This window comes from Pangasianodon hypophthalmus, chromosome 9, assembly GCF_027358585.1.
Source record: "Pangasianodon hypophthalmus isolate fPanHyp1 chromosome 9, fPanHyp1.pri, whole genome shotgun sequence".
NCBI classification, from domain to species: Eukaryota; Metazoa; Chordata; class Actinopteri; order Siluriformes; family Pangasiidae; genus Pangasianodon; species Pangasianodon hypophthalmus.
Window position 1 is genome coordinate 23,711,334 of NC_069718.1, and position 22,091 is coordinate 23,733,424.

Here is a 22,091-nt window from a genome sequence, read left to right on the forward strand (position 1 = left end):
AAGCACAAGATCTGTACAAGCCTTCTGACTCTAATAAAACAACAACAACAATAACAACAACAACAGCTTTTATTAAAATCTCCAAATAAACAAAACTTATCCAACCCAAATGGTTTCAATATTGAAATTTTTGTAAGAGCTTGCACAACTTATAAACAAATACGAATGGTTAAAACAGTCGAGTAAATAATTTCTGAGATTGGGATGAAACAGGAAAAACAGAGTGGGTTTGGGAGGAGGATAAAGTATTGGATGTGCAAAATGGAAATGTGAAGCAGCTGTATAAGTTCTGCTCTCAGAGTCATATGAAATACCATTTATTCTTAATCACGGTGGGCCCCTTGCTCTTGCGTTGAACACACACATGTTCAAGCAGATTCAGTAGAAAGAAAAACAACACAGCAAATTAGATGACACATGATCATTTTTCACAAGGGTTAAGGTAAAGAAAAGAACCACACACAATTTAGAATCACATCTCAGGTGGGAGGACTTTCTAGACTGAAAATTTGCTCATCATATTTCTGTCATCATTTTAAAAAGCCATGTTGTATTTTATAGACTTGTCTGGGTTGCCAGATATTTTCAGCTCCATTTGGCGGTAAATCCTCCCCCTTACTTCTCTATCAATCCAGGCTGTTTCCATAGCAACATGATTTCAGCTCACCACTGCCACATCCACGGTAGTACAGCAAGTTTAGGAATTTTTTGTCAAACCTGAACTGTTGCCAGACCATTGGCAGCATGCTTTTCATGACAATTAAAAAACTTTCATAAATATTAGCGTATGAATCATTTTGAAGTCATATATAATTACAAAGGATCTTGATTTAGCCAATCATCTTGGTTTTGAAAATCATGCTGATTTTGAATTTACTGTCCACTCAACCACATTTACCTTCTATATATCTGTGTTAATAATCCTCTAGCCCAGGGGTATTCAACTAAACTTTGTCAAAGTACAGTTGCATAAAATTCCTTGCATACAAAGGTCAGGATAAGCAACTAACAACTGAATGGTGACCTTTTAATGCTTAACAATTAATGATTAGTTCAATACTATAAATAAGACAATTGAAGGGTTTTGTTTCACACTGGTGTTTCACATTGCCACTTTTGACTACCACCATGCATGGGCTCTGAAATAGAGGGGTGTGTGTGTGTATGTGTGAGACTGTATTTTTTTTTTTATCTCAATCAAACTCACTCCCACAGAAAGTTTAACCAATTCCACATGCTCCTGCAGCTAACATGTTAGTTGCTTTTTCATTGTATCCAGCCCACAATACTTTCTAATGATCATAGTTGGATCTATTTCCCAAAATATAAACACATTCATCATTTAAACCAGAACAAAGCAGTTACTGAAGATAATAAATGTCTCCTTTCTTTGTCCTGTGAGCTTCATATCTGACCACTTGTATTAAAGTAAAAACCACTAACTTTTTTTTTTCCCAATGCAGACCTCTATTCTGAGAAACGTCTGTTTTGAACCAGGAATAAACTCAAACGTCTCTGTCCATTCGTCTTTAAATGCTCTGTTTTCATCAAAACTTCCCTCTCTGAAGGCAGCTAAATAATTTACATAAGTGATTGTATGTGATTTGATAAGGTACAGCAGAGGATCTGCTACAGACGCAAAGCTGTTTCATGTTTAAAAGAAACTCGAGTAGCTGAACTACAGACAGTTTTTTCATAGGGTACGCTGAAACAATGTTTTTCATGTGTTCAGTTCGGTCTGGTGAAATGTGATTCTGGGTCTGCATCCGGACTGCAGTCCACCAGTTGACGACCCTGTCCAAGCTCTAGTCCAACTTCTGACTACTGGCTGCTTTAGCAGGATATTTTGAATGGGCAGATATTCTCAACCATGTGGCATATCCCTACATCACTACTGCATGTGATACACCCACTAATATGCCACTGTACATATCCACTGCCACCTATACATTAATGGATACATATAATATGTCCTATATGGTAGTTTTACCTGATAAAAGAACCCAGTGTAAAGGGGCATAGGGATTACAAACAAGACCAACTGGTATAAATGGGCTAGCAGGGCTGAGCTCTTCCTCTTAGAAGGAAAAAATACATAAAATGAGACTCAATTTTTGACATCAACATTGTCTTATTTGCTGTTGAAAAATATCTCAAAGTGGATTATTTTTTACTTTCGCGAAACCTAGAACAACAGCACCACAAATTGTCTTAATAAAAAATACACAGTGTCAGGAGCTGATTTCTAACAGTGTCGTGTTAGTGTCAGGGGCTGAGTTCTTTCTAGCCTAGACTGTAGATTCACACAGCCTATTGTTGATAGTCATCATAGCTGGCTGGTGAAATGCCCCTTTTTTGAATGCACTGGAGAATTATTGATCTAGAAGGTGCACATGAAATACAATATTGGGTGTAATGAACATGAACAAGGCGGATTTCTTTCCAGATCACTGATTTACCAAAATGTCTTTCAAGAAACTAGAAGTCAATAGATTAAGCACACCTTCCAATCAAAGGATTCAAAAGTACTCCAATCAAAGTACACAAAGGATCAACAGAAATGTAGGTTTTGTGTGGTTTAAATGAAAGAGCTGGCTAATGGCAAGCAGCTTTTCTGTCTACCATGCTTGCTATTCAGAGACACAGCAGGAAACACTTGACTTGCGAAAGCAAAAAAAACAAACGCGATTGGTGTTCCCTATTTGTCTTTCGATGAGTGTGTTACTATGTGCAATAGATGGATGCCTATGATGACACCCTGAGCTACAAGGCTTGCCCATACTGCTTTTATAATAGTAATGGCGAGTTAATGAAAGGTAGGATTTTAGTCCTCACATTCAAGATCACTGATTATAAGAGACAAGAAACAAGTTTGGGGACATGGACTAGACAGAACTGGTGCAGGAGCTGAGGGGAAGCAAGGAATTAAACAAGATATTTCTGATTTTCAGGTGTCTTCACATTTCTGTTGGCTTTTATTTTAAGTGATTTCTGTTATTGGTTCATTTGAACGATTCAGTTTAAAAAAACAGACCACGGCTCATTGTGTATCAGCTGTTACCTGGGTCTTTCATGTAACTAATAAAAACACAAGGGTGTAAAACTTACATCAATTTAACATTTGCTGTTACTTATACCAATGTTACTTATACCAATGTATTACTAACTGTCAGTGTAAAATTGACTGTCATACAGTAGACGTGCACCTAAATACATTACATGAAAGTAATGTGAGTTGTTCAACTGTACTTAAGCTGTAATTGAACATAACATCTTACATAACAAAACAAAAATAACATCTTAACAAGTGCAAATATCCCGAATATAGTCAAATTAATGTATGCATTTTTGCAATTACTAATTTCAAGCTTGAAATAGTCTTGTTCTATTGGCAGATAATATATCTAATTTCTGCATTTTTTTCTAGAAAGAATCATGTTTGCCAATACAATAACAAAATTTAAAAGCCGTAAATGAGTAGAACATCCAAAGACAGGCTGAATAATCTTATATTTGAGTTATAATACTCTCATAATAGGAAGTATTTGATAAATTTGCCCATATTCAAGTTATTTTCACTTGCTAGGAAATCATTTTTCTGCAGTGTGGCCAAATTTAAAATGTGCAACTATAGAATTATATTTTGGGAACCATCTAAAATGAGTTTCTATATGACCTGGTTAAACCCAGGCAGGGTTGGAATTTGGAGATAAGACAGCAACTGTGTCATGTTACTATCAGCAGAACTCCCACATACAGTGCAGAGACAGCCTGTTGCAAGTGACAGCCATTTAACCGTCTGTGATGTGCCTGTTATCAATGCTCAGTTATCTCAAGTTACCCAGTGTGTTGCTGGGCCTATGGCTGGGACAGACATCAGCCTCTGCTATCAGGATGGACACAAATTCCCAACATACATTCACACATGTCTCTATACAAACAATAAGTTTAAACAAACAAACGTGTAAACAAGGCACACTTGCACTTATTGTGCAAGTGTGCAAGAAAGTGAAAAAGTGCCAGTTAAAATGTGCCATGAAGTAGTTCTAATACTACTATCACAACTACTAAAATTACAATAATAATAATAATAATAATAATAATAATAATGTGAATGAAAATATTTTTTCCCCAAAAGGCCATCAAATTCAATTTTTTAACTATGAAGCTATATATTAAGAGGAAAGTAAATGACTGACTTTTCTAAATGACTGACTGGTTGCCTTTTATTGCTCAGATGAAGAAGGATATCCATTGCTTTACAGACAATGATTAGGTAATAAATAAATAAATAAATAAATAAATAAATAAATAAATAAATAAATAAAAACGTAGTAATGCCTCCAGCAATACATGGCCCTATAATCATTTAAGACATGGACCATGCAGAATGATAAATTAGCATAACTCAAGACTCCCTTGCTTCATCTCATATCCGAGACATTACCATGGCAACAGGCATGTGGCGGGTGGTTCAGTGTTGTTAGGTGAGAGCTCACACTCCAGGCTGTGAGGGTTTCCCAGTTTGTTCCCACTGGTTATGAAATATGGAAAAAAAAAAAAAAAAAGAAGAAGAAGTCTATACACAATGTACTATAGTCTTCTCCATCCATAACCTACACCAACAGTAGAGATGATTCAGCTCACAGCTGACTAACTAAATATATTTTTGGAATCTCAGAGATACGTGCAAATGTACTACTACAGTTTAGATTATGGATAGTTAAATGACACTGAATAAGAAATAGATATGACATTTATGGCTCTCTGGGTGTTCAGAACATGTCAAGATAAGCGAGCCAAATAGCATGTGCATTTAAACAATCCCATTTACATGTGAAACACATCTCTGGGGAAATTAATGTAAATGAGACCAATATGACATGCCATTGCTTGCAGAAATGGAGAACAGCACAAAACTAAGGACATATTGGTTGAAATTGGTATAGCAGCACCTATGAGCTTTAAATACCACATCTGCAAGTTCCTGGTGCTAAACGGTACATTTATACTGGCTTGCATCTCTCTTCTTCACTATAATAGAACCGAACCATCCCACTGTCACACTATTTGGCACAGAGAGCCTTTACACAGTGCATATATATGAAAAAACAGCTTTAATAGGATGACCATCACAAATATTACTGTTTCTTAAAAAAAAGAAAAAAGACATGAGCTACAGCAGTTTTAATAATGGAAATGGAATCTGTAAATTAGATTTCCTAGTACAACATTGTCACACCACTGAAAGTGTGAAAAAATAGTTGTGTTTAATGCTGCTTTCACAGCAGGCTTAGTGAGCAATATTATCTTATGATGTTATCGTGAAAAGCTGGTGAAAAGCTGGAAAAGCTGGTATAAGGGTAGGTTTTTTTCTCCAAGAAAGCTCTCTTTAGAATCAAGTCCCAGACTGAACATAATCCTCTCTATTTGAAATGTGGCTTTTCTCTGAAATGCCACAAGAGGAGAGTAGACAAGCTAAGAATATAAATACTAAAATATATATTTCATAACTATCTATTTGTCTGTTCTGCTATAAAAAAAAAGTTGTTGTTGCTGCTGCTTTTGTATTATCTATTAACTATTTACTACTTACTACTTTAAAAAATCATTTAGAATATCTGTCGTCTAAATCTGCATTCTGTTTAGATAGATAGATAGATAGATAGATAGATTTAGAGATAGCATGTTAAAGCTTATAAGTATTGTGTTGTTAATAAATATTAATAAGTTGGTAATTAAAAATTATATTTGGTTGTAAAAAATTGCAAAAGACATCTGCATAAAAAAAGTTACGCATCACCTGAGTACCGACTAAGCTTAAAAAAGAAAAATGAATAAACCATGCACATAAGCATGCTCTCTACTTATGGCTGAAATTTAAATAGCTCTGTCAACACTGTCTTGTCTAAGGCAATGAAGAAAAAGCCAAAGCCTCCCCTTTTGAAGGATCATGCGTCATATTTGACATTTGCAGAGCAATTTTTTCTTTATTGAGCCACTTTAATTATCCATCAAATGATTCCTGTTTTAGCACCTAATTATTCATCTGAATTAGTCTTGGTAAATCAAAATGAGCTTTAGAATTCACACAAGCAGCCATAAATAAATTTCCAGACTCCTTCCATAATTATGATATAACAATCCTATACACCGATCAGCCATAACATTAAAACCACCTGCCTAATATTGTGTAGGTCCTCCTTGTGCCACCAAAACAGCTCTGACCCATCGAGGCATGGACTCCACAAGACCTCTGAAGGTGTGCTGTGGTATCTGGCACCAAGATGTTATAACCAGATCCTTTATGTCCTGTAAGTTGTGAGGTGGGGCCTCCATGGATCAGATTTTTTTGTCCAGCACATCCCAGAGATGCTTGATCTGATTGAGAGCTGGGGAATTTGGAGGCCAGGTCAACACCTTGAACTCTTTGTCATGTTCCTCAAACCATTCCTGAACAAGTTTCCAGTTGGTGTTATCCTGCTGAAAGAGGCCACTGCCATTAGGGAATACTGTTGCCATGAAGAGGTGTACTTGGTCTGCAACAATGTTTAGGAAGGTGGTACGTGTCAAAGTAACATCCACGTGAATGCCAGGACCCAATGTTTCCCAGCAGAACATTTCCCAGAGCATCACACTGCCTCTGCCGGCTTGCCTTCTTCCCGTAGTGCATCCTGGTGCCATCTCTTCCCCAGGTGAGCAACACACACACACCTGGCCATCCACACGATGTAAAAGAAAACGTGATTCATCACACCAGGTCCATCGCTCCATGGTCCGGTTCTGATGCTCACATGCCCACTGTAGGTGCTTTCAGCAGTGGACAGGGGTCAGCATGGGCGCTCTGAAAGGTCTGCGTCTACACGGCCCCATACGCAGCAAGCTGCAATGTACTGTGTCTTCTGACACCTTTCTACCTAGAGCCCACCTACCACCACTGGTTGGCATTGAGACAACAGTGGATAGTAGATGAGGATGCTGGTAGTAGAGGGTAATACAAACATGAAGGATTTCAGTCTCAAATGAAACTAACTAACTAACTAACTAAATGCTTCTCTAGCCATTACAATCCTAATATACAAGATACACTATATGGCCAAAGGTTTGTGGCACCTGACCACCACACCCATACGTGTTTCTTCCCCAAACTGTTGCCACAAAGTTGAAAGCACACAATTATAAAGAATGATTTTGTATGCTGTAGTGTTAGAATTTCTCCTCACTGGAACTTGAGGCCCAAACCTGTTCCAGCATGACAATGCCCCTGTGCACAAAGCGAGCTCCATGAAGACATGGTGTGTGAAGGTTGGTGAGGAAGAACTCGAGTGTCCTGCAAAGACCCCTGACCTCAAACCCACTGAACTCCTTTGCGATGAACTGGAACGCCGATTTCACCCCAGGACTTCACCCCATCATCAGAGCCTGACTTCACTGATGCTCTTGTGGGTGAATGAACACAAATCTCCACAGTCACGCTCCATAATCTAGGGGAAAGCTTTCCCAGAAGAGTGGAAGATATTATAACAGCAAATGGGGACTAAATCTGGAAATGGATGTTCAAAAAGCACATGTGGGTGTGATGGTCAGGTGTCCAAATACTTTTGTTCATGTAGTGTATAGCAGAGTAAGCCCTGCCCACAATTGACACCTTAGGAAAACCCAAAACTTCAAATCTGCAAATCTGCATGAGCATCTTCTCCGAAGTGTATCAGTGCTCTGCTTTGTGGGAGCCACAAAGGAGGTGTCAGTAGTACCTGAGCTAGTTCAATACTTACAGTTCTTACTTATAGTTCAATACATAAAGTTCAATACATAAAGTTCTTACTTATAGTTCAATACATAAAGTATCTTAGTAAGGTGTTGAGCTACATCTGCTCTTCCTATCTCCTTTTTTGCCACTCTCTAAGTAAGGTTATATCCAAACATTTTTTTTTTTGCATACTAGTGATATATGCTGTAAAACTCAACTCATCCTTTTTCCTCACTCAGACACTGCACGGATCTCAGCATGTCTGACGGACTTGTCATGGATGGCGTACTCATCATGGATGGCAGCTCATCACCTGAAACTAAATCCTAGGAAGACTGAGCTGCTGTATTTCCCTGAAAACACACACAAGCTTGGGGTAGTACTAGACAGCCAACTATCCTTCTCTCCTCATAATGCTAACCTTATCTGTCATGTAGGTTTCTCCTTTACTACCTCAGAAGGATCTGGCTATTTTTCACCACAGAATCCACTCACTCCCTTGTCATCTCAAAGATTGAACTACTGCAACTTGTTCTTGGCAGGTCATCCCCCATATGCCATCTAACCTTGCAACTGATCCAGAATGCGGCTGCATGACCTGTTTTCCCACATCTCCCCAAGTTCTCCCACATCACCTCATTGTTGTTCTCTGTAGACACTAATCAAAGCCAGCTCTTCCCTTGACCCAACATCCCTCAATATCCAAGGAGCAAAACATGCATCAAGACTCCTCTCCCAGGCGGCACTCAGGTAGTGGAATGAACTTCCCACGGCTATCCAAACAGCGCTGTCACTGGCTGTCTTTAATCAAAGACCAAAGACCAACCTCTTCAATAAGAACTTAAATGAGCACTAATAAAATGAAAGAAAAAAATATTGACTGTTTATTGCACTGTTTTTGTTGCTTTATTATTTGTTGTACTAACTTCTCTATAATGCAGGCTTAGCTTGATAGTGTTCTTAGACCCTGACCTATTTGTACTAGCATGAGGATATATTTTTGATGGAGACAGTAAAGCACTTATGTAAGTCGCTCCAGATAAGGGTGTCTGCTACAGGAAATGCCATAAATGTAAATATATACAGCTTTTACTGAGCCCTTGTGCCATTGTATTCCTGAAAGAAACCACTCCCCTCAGGATAGAAGGAAAAAACAATGTTTCTTCTATGCTCTGGGAAGCATTTTGCTGGCATAGTTAGGGTCACTTGTCCTCTTATATGGAAGGGCCAATGCAGATCAATATAAAATATACTGCATATAATTGAAAGGCTCAGTAAAATGGTACCTTCATTAGATGTCACCATAGGTAGCTGCTTATGTTGCTTATGTCAAAGATAGATTGTGCTACTTCATTTGTATTGGACGTAAAGCATGCTGAATTACTATATGCAAATGTTAAATATAGAGATGACACATTATTGGTTGACAGAAAAGGTGTTCTGAAAGGAAAAAGTCATTTCCAGCTTTCTCTGCTTCACCAGTAAACAAGGTCTGATCCTGCCTAATATCCTACAGCCTTGTGTAGTCCAAACTAGCTCCATATGGAAGGTATTATAATTTCATACTCAAAGCACACACTAGTCTGGCTCAGAGGAAACTGTATGCATGTGTGTGTGTGTGTGTGTGTGTGTGTGTATGTAAGAGTGCTTTGGAGTGTATAGTATATTGCAGGATGTCCTGCTGTGCTTTTGGAAGAAACAAGTTCTTTCCCAGAGTGTTTTATGTTTGGGGAAAAGGAGAGGAAATCCCCTTTGTGTACAAATGGTGAAATCTAGCAAAATTGTGTTAAATACATTGTGTTAAATTGTGTTAAATAAATACACACAGAGAAAGACTCAATTGACAAAAATATTAATGCAGTCAATGATATGCCTACACCTAAACCTAACTATGACCGTAATTTTGCAGAATTTCAACGATCACACATGGGGTTGGTTGGTCCCCACCAAAATATAAAAACATGCCACCACACACGCACGCACGCACGCACGCACCCACCCACACTCACACACACAAACACACACACACACACTCACATTTGAAATCAGGTGCTTAACTTCCCAGTGGAGCCTGAAGGCAGGAAGACAGCACGATTCCCTCCTCTCCCTCTTAATTAGCACAATGAATTGATTTTATAGCCTATTAGTTTTTGTTTTTTTTTTAACATACATCTACAGTATTTACACAAAGCATCAGTTCTAAGAAGGTATTCTGGTGATGCATTTGTCTTAAATATTGCACAAGCCTTTTATAAAACAGCAGAAGGGTGCTTTTTGAAATCCTCAGCACTGACAGCACTGACAATGACAGCACTGACTGGAACAGCAGGAAAAACTACAGCAGGAAAAACTACTGTAAAAAATACTGTAAAATGGATCAGTCTTATTCAGTGCCCTATAATGCATTTAGCTGTGTTGCCTATATTCATTCGTTCATGTATTTCCTGATGAATGATCTTGTGCATTCTTGTTTGAATGTCACTTTAAGACCAATAATATTATCGTTATTGTTATTCCTACTGTTAAGACTAATATTATTGGTAAGTCTATAAACCTACTGTTATTGATGTTTATGTAAGTGTATGTAAGACAGTATATTTTCCTGGTAAATGGCAAATTTCTTCTTATTTCTAGCAACAAAAAAAAAAAAAATCCTACATATATCCTATATATCCATCCTATATATACATCAGTGGCAGCACATCTGTTTGGGAAGCCTTAGCCCATCTTCCATACAGACTTTATTTAATTATATTTTGTTGAAATTACCTCTGAGGTACAGATATAAGCCAATGTTCATTTGATTTGCTTCCTTTTCTACATGCTGCTTCCTTTTCTACATGTTTTTATTATTATTATTATTATTATTATTATTATTATTATTATTATAAGCATTTTTTATATTATTGCACCTAGTGGTCAAAAATGGGAACTGCAACAAGCACTAAGAGAGGCCCATTAGGACAGGAATCATGCTGCTCCATGTTCAATCTATGAACATTTTCAGTGGAGGAGGAGCAGCAGACAGGACAGCTAATGAAAAGGTTGCCAGGTTTGACTTTTAAGGCCAGAATGGACTAGTTTAAAAATACTCATTGGCCACCAAGATCTTGTTATATAGCAAATATTCTGAATCAAATCTAATAAATTTCCACAAAACAAAGGCAAAGTGTAAGAGCAGTGTGTCTATGATGTACAGGACCACTTCTGTTGTAAGACATATTGCAAAGTTTGGAGAGGGAAAGGGGGATTATGGAGTGAATAATGTCCATGCAACAGAAATGCATGTGCACCACCATAACCTTGTTTCCAGTACAAAGGTTGAGACACAGCATGTAGCATGCACAGGTCAAGTTTGATAGCCTCTCAAATTAATTTTATGTGAGGCTATGTCATGACTAATGCCGTCCTTTCTCACTAAAATCCTTCACCACAGGCCTTCAAACACATTAACAGTGTATTTCTGCCACTCACTGGATGATTTTTCTGTTTTTTTCACACCATACTGTGTAAATTCTAGAGACTATTGTGTGTGAAAATCCCAGGAGATCAGCAGTTTCTGAAACACTCAAACCAGACAATTTGGGAACAAAAACCATGCTGCGATCAAAGTGATTGAAATCAATCTTTTTTTTTTTTTTTTTACCCATTCTGATGTTTGATGTGAACTAAAGCTCTTGACTTGTATCTGCTTGATTTTATGCATTGTACTGCTGCTATGTGATTGGCCAATTCATCCAGGATGTTTTTATTAGAAATGTGAGGGAAAAATAATAATCATCACTCCCCAAAACAAAAAAATGTTGATATCAAACTTGCAACCTAACAACACTAACTCTCTACATACAATGAAAAAATGGGTCTAAATGCATTTTAAAATTAGATCATAAAGGTGTCATCTAAAGCTAGTGAGACATAAATGCTTCCTCTAGCTGTTTCAGCTATATGGTCTTGACTACCTGGTGCTTTTTTTTCCTCTGTCTTTGTCTTTGTAGCCTCTCCAACCTGCTCTCTCTCATCACCACTTCATTTCATCCTTGTCCACTGCCTCCTCCGCTCTGTGTTTGTACTATTACAGACATATTTAAAATATATTTGAACTTGCAGCATTTACTTGTATTAGCATTCCTATAATACATATAAAATTAACCTAGCAATATCACTATAGCTATAACTAGCTAACCTTGTGCAGCCTACTGTTGGAGGACCTGAGAATTACAATACATTACAGCCATGTTGTCTGCTTTCAGATTCAGAATCATGAATATATAGATTTGAAATTCCTAGCCAAGACATACATGAACCATGGGAAATTTTGGTAAGTAGTAGACAACTTGAGATCTTTATGATTTTTAACCCTCAACATCATCCTTGTCTAATTTTTGGCCATAGAACCGCGAACCTGGCAACCCAGCTAGATCAGACTGAGAAAGGATAAGTGGAAAGCTTCGAAGCGCAGGCCTCTTTGGTTTGGTTAAAATGAAGCAATTGTGAACAACAAAGGGGAGAAATCTGGGGATAGTTTACGGATTGTTAGCTGCTACACTGCTGCTTATGTTAGCTTTCACGTACAGAAGAGAGATTATGTTTTAGGGGGGCCATGATGGAAGACAGCGTCTAGAGTCACCTAGGAATATGACTGAGAATTATCTCTACAATCCAGTCGAATCAGCTTATATTAGCCAGTCAGATGGAGGGTAGTTTACACAAAAACTACCCCACAACACTGTTCAAATAACCCGATAAAATGACCCAATCGTTTCAACCAAGTGATGGGTTAAAAAAATAAAAATCAGCATAACAGCATAGCATGTATAATCCTGTATTGAGTGCTGATGTGTGTCAATATTTCCCAGGATGCCTCCATTTCAATCATGAGCATGACCTAAAGGACTTATCACCACACTGGTGGTCCTTCTTGCCCCGTTTCAGCTAAATTGACTTTTGTGGAGTTTGTTTCTTTATCATGTTTTCAGCAGTGAGTCACATAATACTTAGGGGAAGAGATACACTGAGTGGTAATTGTCCTCCTGAGGGAAGAGGATAGACTGCATTGATCTGCGCACAGTCTAGACTTAATTGCATTTGATTTCCATGCTTTTTAAGGAGATAACTATCACTTATCACTGGAAAGAGAGATGGTTTCTGTGACCTCATGTCTAATGCTGGCTGTGTTGACAATCCCACTGAATTCAAGTGTAATTAGGGTGTAGGGGGACAGCTTTCAGGTATCTAAACTTTTTTTTCATCATAATAATGTGTCAAGATACTAGGTCAATGCTATAGAGAACACTTTGCTGTTAGATAATATAAACAGAAATTTATTCAGTGTCTTCTTCATAGGAGGACTAATTAAAGAAAACCAACTAGCTAACTGAAAATGTGACATGATAGCCTTCAGAAGATTCTAGATATTACACCCACTCCTTCATTAGGAAAGAAACACTTCCTAATCAAGGTTACATAATCAGTTCAGATGAGAAGAAATGTTCAAAAAGACAGATGAACTCAAGTATTCCTCTCCTGCTACCTCTTTTCTTCAGGCACTTGTTTTGAAGCCATTCTTTCTTGGTAGATTTCAAGGGTTTTGATGCACAATTTTTTCAGCAGGTTTCAAAATGCTCTTGATCTCTTAATAGAAATGCTACCAATCATAATAACCTACACACATTCACACAAAAGGAAAGGAAGCTTTAGGGAATTCAGTAGCTAGAGAATTTAAAGTGAGAGAATTCAATAGCTGCTATATGTGACAGTTGTGGAGTTCAGGACATTGTTTGATTGAGTCTCTGTCACTCTCTGAAATGTTTAGGAGAAAAACCTGAATTGCTGTGTTAGATAATGAGCTGCTGTACAGATATAGTTCATTGTAATTCATATAGTCTTTTGTGCTGTGCTGCTGTGTTGTTGTGGAAATGGATGAAATGAACACAAACTTCTATTTGACTTGATAAACTCCAGAGAGATTCAGTGATATAGGCTAGCATTGTAAGAACCAAACTCCCATTAGAATTACATAGAATTTATGTATATATGCACCATATGTGCTTGTGATTTCAGTAGGCAACTCTGGTGAAGTTTGCACTGAGCTTCTGTGGCAATCTATCTCTGTCTGTCCCCAGCTGAGTACTGACCCTTTGTGTCTATAGGTATCTACACTCACCATCCACTTTATTAGGAACACCTGTACACCTGATCAGTTATGAAGTTATCCAATCACCAATAATGTGGCAGCAGCACAATGTATACTGTAACATCATGCAGATACAGGTCAAGAGGTTCAGTTAATGTTCATATCAAAGAGCAGAATGAAGAAAACTCTGATCTGTGTGACTTTGATCGTGGCATGGTTGTTGGTACCAGATGGGCTGATTTGAGTGTTTCAGATACTGATGATCCCCTGGGATTTTCACACACAAAAGTCTCTAGAGTTTACACAGAATGTAAAATAGAGTAATATATTTCTAAAATAGACTTATATAGACTCAAATTTTATTAAAATAACAAATTTATTTACATAATGCTTATAAATATCAGTGCTGTTAGAAATCCATTATTAATTTTGCACTTCATATGAGGCCAGAAATCCCTTCATGAACTGTTGACAGACTTTCACTGTCAACAATTCGTAAAGGGATTTCTGGCCTCATATGAAGTGCACATGGTATATTCCCTCTAAAGCAACCTGAGAGTAAGTGGAACACATTGACAGCTCCCCTGACAAAGTCCTGTGTCACTTTAGGTTAGTACACCACCACAGAAGGTCTCACTGTTTGTGAGTGTCTTGTGTGTGTGTGTGTGTGTGTGTGTGTGTGTGTGTGTGTGTCATGTTTCTGCCTCAACACAGTCATTTTCCAATATGTTCTCTGGAGTCTTGCTGTGAGACTAATTCCCTGGACTTCCTCTGCACTGGCAATACAGGTCATTTAACAGTATAATCAGTTCAGCTTTCTCATTTGGTTTGTGATATACTCATAAAAGGCTAATTTACAATGCATATAAAATGTACAGTTACAAATGGAAAAATATATAATGTAATGTTAAATGTAATGTTAAAACATCTCACTGTATTTTATTTATATTCACCAAACGTAAATATGATACTAATTGTATATATACAGAAACACACTTACAGTATATAGTAAATATAAAAAGTCTACACACCCCTGTTAAATCGGCAGGTTTTTGTGATGTAAAACATGAAACCATTTTGTGATATAGCACCCAACAAAATCGAAATGAAAAACAAACAAATATTTTAGAAGAAAAATGAAACAGGAAAAACTTACAGTAACCTGGTTGCCTAAGTGTGCATGCTCTTTTATAATGGTACATGTGACTGTGTTCAGAATGTGTTCAACTGATGTTCCAAAGTAATTTCCATACAGCTGTCATCAATGAAGGGATTCTGATTAACCCCAAATAAAGATCAGCTGTTTCTGTAGGATTTTCTTGACATCTTCTTTCAGCTGAATCCATGGTCTGGAAAGAGCTTAGAAAGCATGTACAGGATCTCATTGTCAAATGTTAGTGATCAGGAGACGGGTTACAAAAGAATTTCCAAAACATTAGATGTACTATGGAATACTGTGAAGGCCATCATCAACAAGTGGAGAAAATAGGGCACCAAAGTGATATTACAAAGAATTTATCAAGGAGGCTGTTAGGAAATCTACAGTAACATTAATGGAGATGCAGGAATATCTCGCAATTACTGGTCAATCTCTCATATTCTTCACATGTTTGGTCTATGGAGTAGGTGGCAAGATGGAAGCTCTTTCTCACGAGAAGTGAGAATTTTGCCAGATGATTTGGTAAAATGTGTTATAGACTGATTAGACCAAGGTAGAACTTTTTGGGCATAATTCTAAATGATATGTTTGGCAGCTCATCACCCAAAGGACACCACACCCACAGTGATGCATGGTAGTGGCAGCATGCTATGGGGCTGCTTCTCTTTAGCTGGGACTGCGGCTCTAGTCAGGATAAGAGGGAATCATGGAAAGCTCCAAATACCAATCTATTTTGGCACAAAACCGCAGGCTTCTGTTAAACAGCTGAAGATGAAGAAAAATTTTGATAACGACCCAAAGCGCAAATCCAAGTCAACAAAAGAATGGCTTCAGAAGAAAAAGAAGATCAATGTTTCGGAACGGCCCAGTCAGAGCCCAAATCTAAATCTTATCAAAAACCTCTGGAATGACTTGAATATGGCTGTGCACAGGAGATCCTCTCACAAATTGATAGATCTGGAGCATTTCTGCAAGGAAGAGTAGAATAAAATTGCCAAATCAAGTTGGTAGACTCTTACCAAAAGCAGACTGAGTGTTGTATTACAAGCAAAAGGTGCTTTAATTAAGAAAGAATTATATAAAGGGTGCGCACACTTGAGCAACAAGGTCATTGTACTTTTTTTTTTTTTCCTAAAAGGTTTCTATTTGTTTTTCACTTGAATTTTGTTGGCTGCTATGTCACATTAAAGGTGGGAAAAGAACTGACATGATTAATCTTGGTTTAATGTTTTAAATCACAAAAACCTGCAATTTTAACAGAGGTGTGTAGACTTTTTATATCCATTGTATCCTGAATATTTGTTTCCTCTATTAAACATAGAATCATTTGTTAGTAAGAAGCGTATTTACATATAAATGTTTATCCGTGCAGCTGATAGTTCAGTTTCTAAAGATTTCTTTTTTTTTTCTAGAAAATCTAAGCCTTGCATTAGAGGCAGTAGTGCACAACAGCAGACTCCCACAATATCGTTTAAGCACTCAGCCATAATTGTCTCTGGGACAGACCTTAACAGTCTGTGTAATGGTTGACTAGTTTTCTCCCAACCAAACCTCTCTCTAGTGATTTAATCTAGATTTAAGTTAGTGTTGCACTAAGAGGAACATGTGAACATAAGGTTCATATTTAGAAAGCATGTTAGAGAGCACTAAGTAGATGGGATCTCATCTGTCAATTTCACATTTAAATCTGCATAATAGTTACAGTTTATCTATCAATACAATCGGGATCCGGTTGTTTAGGATGCAATGGCCATAAGACCATAAGACCAGCATGAATCTGAAGCTGAATGGAGACATTTAGAGATGTTTTCAGAATGCTGAGCCCAAATATTCATTTTAAATTCTACATGATGCCCAAACTTCCTTAAAATCCTGTCCATGGACTTCAAGACTGAGCTGGAAATGCACAATAGACTACAATTTAGATGAGGTATCAACAGTGTCTCATCATTAAAAATATCAAATATATACAGATACAAATAATTACGTTTAATGAAACAGGGTTTGAGTATAATTCTTATTAATTCATCTGGGTGAAATCCATTGACCAGGATAAAGTGCTTACTGAAGATGAATGAGTGAGTTGTCTGTAACATTATACACCAGAAAATCTCGCATTAACTGAGTGAGCTGCTGCGAGAAGGATCTGATCAGGAATCCATTTTCTTTCAGCATGTCTTCTTAATAGACTGACCAGAGAAAAGTACCATCACCTACCACCTAATCATTCAATGCCTAAACTGGCATTTAGTGTGTGTAATACAAACAGATTTAAACAAATACAAGTGCAACTCACAGAGCTCTTCATGCAGCCATTCTCTATGTAATGTCGGGTTAGAACACAGTCTAAACAAGCAGGGATCCTGTATGTCCTTATAAACTGGCTCATGAAAAGATTCTTTGTGTACATGCATATACACGGGAGAGACAGCCCCATAGCAAGCAGCACAAACTCTGCAGAGATAGAATAACATCTACACTGGCAATTACAATGCGTGAAATAAACATAGAAGAGAAATTCATAGAAGAGCAGCATAATAGTAGAATAACATACTCCTGTCTCAAACCACCGAACTAGAGAACTAATTAGAGGATCAGAGTGGAGAGGAAGGTCATCATGCTGCCACAGGCCTTGCAGATCTAGATGCATTAATTGCAGAAAAAACAGTTGGAAGGCTTTTTTTATTTGTCTGATATTCCCCACATTGAAAGCCTCATTTATTTTTTATTAAACAAGACAAATGTAAGACTCTGATTTAATTCAGGGATTGGCTGTATAATATCCATCCATCCAACCATCCATTCTCTGTACCGCTTATCCTACACAGGGTCGTGGGGAGCCTGGAGCCTATCCCAGGGGACTCGGGGCACAAGGCAGAGGGACACCCTGGACGGGGTCACAATCACACACACACACCCATTCACTCACTATGGACAATTCAGAGATGCCAATCAGCCTACAATGCATGCCTTTGGATTGGGGGAGGAAACCGGGATGAGTACGAGGAGGAAACCTCTGAAGCACGGGGAGAACCTGCAGTCCCCATGCACACAGGGCAGAGGCAGGAATCAAGGTGCAAGGCAAACATGCTAACCACTAAGCCACAGTGCCCACGGCTGTATAATATAAAATTAAATAAGTTTTTTTTATATTGTGTTAAGAACAGGTTCATCAGAATTTGTTAGTGCATATAACTGTAGTATATAACTTTTTTAAAATAATTTTTTTGTGTATTTATCGGATAGTAGAAAGGAAGGAAGGCTATGTCTAAAACCAGGCTGACAACAGGCCCCAAACTTTGGAATGCCATCACCCAGGAACTTCATACCTCCACTTCTTTCTCTCATTTTAAGAGTCAACTTACTTACCATTTCTTCCAACACTAATCCCTTTCTTCTTCCTATTAGTCTTTCAGTTTCTCTTTTTTGGTACAGTGACCTTGAGTATTATATGGTAAAGGCACTATATACTGTAAATGAAGCTCATTATTATTATTATTATTATTATTATTATTATTATGTTTGGGCTACCCACTAGGTGTTGATTGACAGGCGTTTGAAGAAAGCACTGGGCATTTCTGACTGCCAGTGGTCAGAGTGAGTGGCATCATTAGTGTTGACAGTGTGGACTGCTGTGCCTGTAGCTGTTTCCTTTTGTGCAGCATAACCAACCTTCATTTGAAATCATGTCATGCTGCTCAACTGTCAAAGGAAATCAGTCCTGCTCTGGCTTGTTGCTTCAAACTATCGGAACAAGAATTAACAAAATATACAGACAGGTGTCAAATTAAAGGATAAATCTTTTTTTACCACATTTCAACCCAACTGAACACCTTTAGAGTTTTGTGTTAGACAGCTTTCTCCACCACCATCATCAAAATATCAACTGACGGAATATTTTTAGGAGTAGTGTTCATCTCTCCAGTACAGTTCCTGAGACTTAAAGAATCATTGCCAAGGCACATTGAAGCTGGTCTAATGGCTGATGGTGGCTAAGAAACTTTATGTTGATTTTTCCTTTAATGTGTCACCTGTCTTTACTTTGAGAGTAAGTATATTCCATACACATGCTTTATTTCTAACATTGCAAATTCAGTGAATTGGATATAACTGGCAGACTCGGGGCTCAGGGGGAATTCTGTGAAATTGCCCTCTAGGATGTCTTTACAGTAGATGAAACATGATAAAATGCCCTCTAGGTCCCTTACAGTGGAGAAATGTGATGCAGTGGCCTAATGACTGTCCTTCAAATGGAAAATGCAATGAAATGCCAGCTAAAACGCTCTTCAAGTCCAGCACAAATCTGGAACTCTCAAAGTCTACAAAACAGCGAAAGGGCAGTGACCAAAAAAAAACCAAAACAAAACCTGAGTGCACCGAATCAACTTTGGCATGAATGAATTTGAGAATAGATGTCCACTTTGCGCTTACCTACCAAACTGGAGCTTCACTCTTTCTCTGTCCTTGACAATCATACAATGACATTTACCTTAAAAAATGACCTATGTTCTCTCATGATCTATGTTCTCTCATTAAAGGGCACAGGAAAATTCTCAAGACTATTTTTTTTCTTCACCTATTTAAGGAAAAATTGCTTCCAGGTTTAGTCATTCTTTGTGCACAAAGCAAACAAGGACACCAACACAATTAAGTGAGTCTGCTTTTTAAGAAACATCACTGAAAGAATTATGTAAGCTCTACAGGGAAAACTCATAAGCAACATCCCAACTGAAGAACATGAAACTGGGCAGCTGTTAGCCAAACCAAAAGAGGGAAGTCTTCAGGGATTGTTCAGGCAGTTAAGACGGCCATCATTAGAGATGTGAATGTTAATGACTCTACCATCTATCAAACTGTGTTGCACCTAGGGTCACAACTGGGTCCCTGTCTGTCCAGCCTTCATTCAGCTGTAATGCATGACTATTACTTTTCTACTGGAACATCAAATTCAAAAAGGCTTTAGCTGTTTAGATATATGAGAATAGGGCCTAGGGTTACAGGGAAAAAAAAAGAAGTGTGAAAAGTTTGGGTTTTTTTCTTTAATTGCATAATTGACTACAGAGACTAGTTTCAAAGTTTGGCAGTGTGATATTATTTATTTGTTTAATGACACACATATGCCTGCGTGACAGTCCAGTGTGCCAGCCCATTGCATTCCCCTCCCATTCTTCTGTCTCTCTCTCGGCAAGTCGCCCATTTTGCCTCTCTGTGTAATTATTCATCTACACAGATGGGTATCGCCAGCTCCTTTGGGTGTCTTAGCAACTACTGTCTCATAATAAGGATTTCACACTATCCATCGCCCACTCTTCATGGTCAGTAGCACACAGTGATGAGCACTCATAACACGACTGAAGATAGAAGATTAGGCTGATGGGACAGACTCACTCATGAGGAAATGCTACATGCTTACCAAATCTACACTTTAAGATACACTATACCATCACACCCGTATATGTGTTTCTTCCCCAAACTGTTGTCTTTGTATGCTATAGCTTTACAGCTTCTCCTCACTGGAACTAAGAGGCCCAAACCTGTTCCAGCATGGCAATGCCCCTGTGCACAAAACAAGCTCAATGAAGACATGGTGTGCCAAGGTTGTAGTGGAGAGCCCTCACCTCAACCCCACTGAACACCTTTGGAATGTACTGGAAAGCCAACTGCACCCCAGGCCTCCTCATTTAACATCAGTGCCTGACCGCACTGATGCTTTTATAGCTGAATGATCACAAATCCCCACAGCCAGACTCCAAAATCTAGTGGAAAGCCTCCACTGAAGAGTGGAGGTTATTATAACAGCAAAGGGGGACTAAATCTGGAATGGGATGTTCACCAAGCACATATGGGAGTAGTGGTCATATGTTCACAAACTTTTGGCTATATTATGTATAAAATATACCGTTATACCATGGCTTGCTTTCCTGTTGACTATAAAACAAACACACAGTAACAGCGATTACCCATTAGCAGGAGTCAGAATCAAGGACCAAATCCAGCTCATTGCCTTATGTAATTTAAACTTATTTCACATTCACATTTCTTATTTAACTTAAATATTTTCATGTTGTTATTATTAGTATTAGCATAATATAACAATTTACTCAAAATCCTAAAAAAGCATTACCATCTCAGTTACACAACAGCACTGACACCTAGTGTTCAGTTTTTCAAAGTCAACAGTAAAGCTAATTGTAAAAATCTGAGTTAATGGAGAGGGATGGGAGGCTAAGTACATGTTTATTCTTATCAGAGACAAGCTAGTGTGATTTGTGTGTAAAGAAGCTGTGGTAAGAACAAAAGAAGCTGTGAAAGAACACAGTAAAATAGTGCATATTCTGTCCTTGAGTAGCCTGGTAACACTTTATCCCCTCTTTTTATAGAAATGTCCTACCTTCTGATTTAAGAGTCCAGATTATTGGTGTCATCTATGTTAATCTGAAGAATATAAAATGCACTGAAATTTAAAATTGCAGTTATGGTATTCAGAGGATGTGCAAAAATGCAGTTTAGGTCTGATTGCCTAATAATCACTCAAATATCACTCACTCTTTCAGTGTTTTATTGTGGATGTTAATTTCCACTGCTGTTAAAAGATTTGTATGATTTTCCTTACCTTGGTTCCAAAAGGTTTCTCAGAGTCAGCAAAGTGATCACGCCTCTTATCATCTAATAAAGTACTTCTCCCAAGATTAGAAATGTCAGTGCTGAAATTCATAACTAATGGGTTTGGTCTTAATAATAAAAGATATCTTCTAATGAATGAGTCTTAGATTTTTCAAAATGCAGTAGATTTTAGAAATAATTTCTTGCTCATTACCTTGTCTCATTGACCAAACAGATCATAAACCTCAGTTCACAAGAAAGGGAAAGCAAAATGCATTGACAATTGCATTGCTATTATTTATGTTACATTATTTATCATCAATATCTTGGAAGTGAATGTTTCAGTTTCTTAGTGTGTCTAAGTGTTAGTATATTTTTGGATTAGTTTTGAATTTAGTATTATTTTTGCATTTTCACTTAAAGTCCAATTTAATGCCTCCATTTCA